Genomic DNA, 5288 nt, shown 5'->3' with positions numbered 1-5288 from the left:
GAGAAAAGACGTTGCCACGGCAACCGCGAACCGCTCCGTTCCTGGGTGGAACTGTGGCCGGTCCCCCGTTCTCCCCGCCGCCGAGAGCAGCTCCTCCGTGGCTGCTGGTCCCACCACCCCCTTCCTCTATTTAGATGTGCTATCTGACAGCCTCCCCGTTCCTATCACTGCGGTGTGAGTGGAAGAAACTCAACAGGCGAGGTTCCGCCAGCTCTGCGGAAAAGCCCCACCTGTAGGATTTCTCCCCCTTTCGTTCAAGGTGCAGGAACCTCACAAGGCAATGGATGAAATGTCAGGGAAACACTATGGACTACGCCGAGATGGCGAAACGGACTGGGAAACTCAGAAACAATTTTTTTTAATAAAAAAAAATGGGGGGAAATGATAAGTTATTTAGGAGACCACTGTAAGCAGATGGAAACAAAGGCAGGACTTTGATTTCACTTGTGTAAAAATTACAACGGATAATACGGTTTGATATAAAAAATGGAGTATGGATGAATATGCAGTAGTAGATGTTTAAAATGAGACCCCCATGGAGGCAATGGGGCGGAAGTCTTGAGATTCGGATAATCTCTTTATATACTTTTTTATTCTTTGTTTATTTGTATTTTGTATTTGTAAAACCAATACAAAAGATTTTTTTAAAAATCAGAGAAGCAGGTATACTTGCCATCTGGGAGTGTTGCCAAGTTTGTTTATTCTAAAATCCCAACACAAAGGGATGCATTCCCAAGAGAGGAAATTTTCCCAACTTACTGTGCCCACCTAGGAAAAAGCAACAGGCTAATAAAGATCTTTACTAAGGATATTTAAATAATTGCCAAGCAAAATCAACATAATAAATTCAGCTGGGTATATATATTCAACAGAGGAGGCTTCCCCCCAGTATTACACCATAACAGCAGGGATGGTGGTGGTGGAAATCACCTAATTATGCTAGGTGCTCAAGGTCTTGCCTGAAAAAAAGGCGACCATTTTGCGTAGATATTTGAGGTGCATTGATATTTCTTCTGAGTCAAGGAAACGCAGGCACAAGGCACTGGAGATGTAGGAACTGAAACATTTTTAAAGACCACTCATTTTGTTCTGTGACTCATTGGTGCTGCCAAAGTGGGGACAACATGATTAAACAAAGTCCTTTGTGAACTGGAACAATAACAAAGCACTAACAGTTAAGAAAGAATGAGAAAGCAAGATTAAGAAAGGACAGTAACAACAAAGAATAGATAAAAGGAAACAAGTGACAGGATTACTGTATATATTTTGTTTATTTCGGAAGCTTTGTTTTGGACCCGTATTGTGCTGGAGCAATCATCTAGCCACCTGTTTTTTAAAAGAATGAGAAGTGGGAAAGTGTAGGAATAGGTGCCTCTACTGTGAAGCAAGGCTAATATTCCATCTTCCATGTCCAGATGGGAAATTCTCATTTAAAAAGGATTTGAAATAATGCACAAAAGCTAAAAGTCATTTTGATTGATCATTGAAGCATCTATGTGTAAAGATGTTTAGGAAGTCTATTGCTCCTTGCTGGATCATTTTACATCTAAAACTTTTACAGATCTAGCATTTTTCAAAGCTGTTAACATGGTAAGAGACAGAAGTAGCCCTTCTAATAAATATATCTCCAAAGTATGGAAATTCAAAATGCAATTTAAAATTCTCTTAATAAGCTGCCACTCTTTGGGGATTGTGTTGTTTAAAACCTGGTATTAGTGAAAACGTTATGGAAAAAAGCAATGAAGGATTTAGTGCTTATGGGTTTTAAAAAGTAAACAGGATGTCTGAATCATATGAGGAAAATACATTACTTAAATGAGAAACTTACCTTTTCTGCGGTATAAATCTATGAGTGAATGCTACTATTACTAATAATCATATGAATGCTTCTTCCTGGATGCTCTTATTTTCAAAGGCTTTGTCTCATGGGGAGCTCCCAATATGTCCTTGTGCAAGCCAGCAACAAGCACAAAATGATCCAGACTATGAAATTCAGGAGGAAAGAAATCCACCTAGTTTCCCTCCCATGGGTCTAGCCTTGTGACATATGGGAGATGTGAAACAGTATAGTGCAGCAGCCATTCTTTAGGGTCAGTGATATGGAGCTGAGCTGAAGTGCTCAATGGATATTTTAGTGAACCCAGGCTTAGCATTCAGTTTATGTTGTGCTGTTAAAATGCATCCATTTCCCATGGAGCACCCAGGTCAGCACAGATAATATGACATACAAAGAATAACATTCCGAGTCCCAGTTTGGTTCATCATGTAAACATAATTATTTCTCCTGTGACTGCCCAGAAGCTCTGAGTCATTCCTCCTCTGGAGCTTTATATAATTCAAGATTTGGATTGGCAGTTTTAGACTCTGTGTCAGATATTGCTGTTTCCACTGATGCCTCAGAAAAGGCCAGTTCATACTGTTACTTTTTTGCATGCACTTATTTGCATGTATCCAAAGATGGATCGTGTAAAATAGACAAATCGTGGGAGGGTGTCTCATAAATCATTTATCTTAGCACTTGTGGTGCCCATAGTCAGACGGTTATGGTAATGACATAATGCACTCCAGAGAACTTGCTATTGCAACATTACCCTCTTTCCTGCCTGGAACACTTGTACTTTGCTTCTACTGAAGTTGCAATCTGCCACCCATTCACAAAAGAAAATGGGCATGTTGTTGGTGGATAAGACAACTTGGCCACTCACTCTTTGGGACTCAAGGCCTGCAATCCTAAACACGCTTACATGGGACTAATCCTGATTAAACTGAGACTTAATTCTTGAGTAGATATCCATGGGGGTAGGGTGGGTAAGCTGTTAGTGATGTAGAGGCTGGAGGTAGACCATTTAAATGTTTAAATGTATAGTTATTTTTGTGGGTATCAAATCACCACAGAGCCTAGGACTTGCCGATCAGAAGGTTGGCAGTTTGAATCCCCGCGATGGGGTGAGCTCTCGTTGCTCGGTCCCTGCTCCTGCCAACCTAGCAGCTCGAAAGCACGTCAAAGTGCAAGTAGATAAATAGGTACCGCTCTGGCAGGAAGGTAAACAGTGTTTCTGTGCGCTGCTCTGGTTCGCCAGAAGCGGCTTACTTATGCTGGCCACATGACCCGGAAGCTGTACGCCGGCTCCCTCAGCCAATAAAGCAAGATGAGCGCTGCAACCCCAGAGTCGGTCACGACTGGACCTAATGGTCAGGGATCCCTTTACCTTTTTAATCATCCACCATCTAGCTAAGATCTAGCTTCATTGTTGGGAATGTGGGAAACCAGAAGCTGATTTCATGCATATGTGGCAAAGCTGTGATTATGAAGATAATGAAGCGGGCTAGACATAGGATGGTAACAGACAGGGAGGAAATTACTGTAAAAGCTATGACAAATGATCACCAGTACGGAGAGCCTGTGGTAATGACACAGTGCGCCTTCCTTTTAGAACCAATAGATCATTGTTTCTAGCAAGTTTTGAAGTCAAGGGGTCTTTCCAGATAATAGCCAAAGAGTTGGGCCACGGTTGCATGTGACCACAGCTGTACAAGGCTGGATTTAGACACATCAAAGAAGTGTTTCAAGAAAATGTGTTGTAAACTTTATTATGGGAAATCATGTTGGCGAAAGATGGGACTCCTCATCGCCATCTGGTGTCACAGTTACAACGCATATAAAACGCTTTTTCTTTACTAATGTAGCTGAGTCCCAAGGCTACATATTTAGCAATGTAATAGTTGCCATACAATGGATCACTTGCAGTATTGTTGTTTTTGTTGGTGGAGGAAGGAGTATCTAGAGGGTCCCCGCCCCCCCGGTAACCTACCCTTCCCCACTCAGTGTTAAAATGAGCCTGCAAACCTTTGTATTTTCAGAGTTTGCATTCAAGCTCCTTGTAAATTTTACCTTGTTGAAAGTAATTGGATTGCATCAAACTTCAGGAATTCCATAGCAGAGAAACATTCCTAAAGGCCCAACAGATGTGCACTCTGTTGTCTGAGCAGCATCTGTGGCATCAGAACTACACAATGTGAGGAGGGAGAGTTAAGCCCTCCTCCCCAACCAGTGTCATCCCAATGAAAATCCCAGCCCTCCTACTTCCATTCTTTTTCCATCAGCCCAAAGGAAAGGTTCCATACAACCTGCCTTTTTCTACCAGTTGTTGCTGAGGCCGTGGTTGCAGTTTTAAAAAAGCCTAACATTGAAACAGCTGTTTTGTGCAGAATTGCTCTTCCACAAAAAACAGCTGTTTTAAAAATAAAAATTGCCCTTGCAGATGGCAAGGAATAGAGAGGAAAAGAAACACCCTTTCAAGCAAGGAAATAACTCCAAACATACATATTCTTTAAATTTGTTGCTGGCCTTTTATGCAAATCTGGTATATTCAAAATATTGTATTAAAGGAAATGTGTGTGTTCACTTTTCAGCTAGATTTAGCTCCAGCAGCTCAAGTGATACAGCCAGCATAGCTTTCTAAAAGCAAGTGAGAGCAGCTGCAGACACCCGCTTAGCAAAGGCGTGGAGTGGCGGGGGGGAATGATCCATCCTGTTGATTATACAGCTTATAGAGAAGTGACCAATTTTCAGTTACAGTACTTGATCTGTGAGGTCCTGAGACAAAGAAGGCCTCTCCTCCACTCTCTTGGAAATGGAAACAGCAATCTATTTTTTTTTAAAGGCTGCTGTTTTGCGTGAATCTGGTTAATTGAAAATGTTTAATTGCAAAAATACTTCCACATTTTTTTTTAGAAAGAGGTGTGTACACACGCACAAATATGTGCATGCATGCTCATTATGGATCTTCAATTTCCAGAGAGCAGGAAAGTACTAACTGAGGGAAGGGAACAACAACACACAGTGTGGATGCAGGTTGATTTGGGAGGCATAACATTGCATGTGTTCATGCATGGACAAAAGTACAGAAATGAACACACCGAAACAGTGGCCCACCCTACTGTGCACACAACCCAGGAGACCTCAGATACATTAGTAAAGAAAAAAGTGTTTTATATGCATTATAACACTGTGACACCAGATGGCACTGTGGAGTTCTCCCCACTTTGAAGTTCACAACACATTTTCCTGAAATGCTTTATTGATTTGTCTAGATCCAACCCTCATTGGAAGCAAGGGCAGAAGGGGCAAATGACAGGATTGAAGGTACATACTGAAACCACAACAATATGTAAGCCTATCTTTAGCCCCCCCCCCACTCCACCCTGGCCATCCCAAATGAGGAAGTTAAAGCAGAGGAACATGCTATTAGAGTAAGCTTTAAGAATAAATCCAAGCAATACCCAGA

Source organism: Podarcis gaigeae (genome assembly GCF_964106915.1).
Source record: "Podarcis gaigeae genome assembly, chromosome: 10".
NCBI lineage: Eukaryota > Metazoa > Chordata > Lepidosauria > Squamata > Lacertidae > Podarcis > Podarcis gaigeae.
This window is presented reverse-complemented; position numbering follows the sequence as displayed.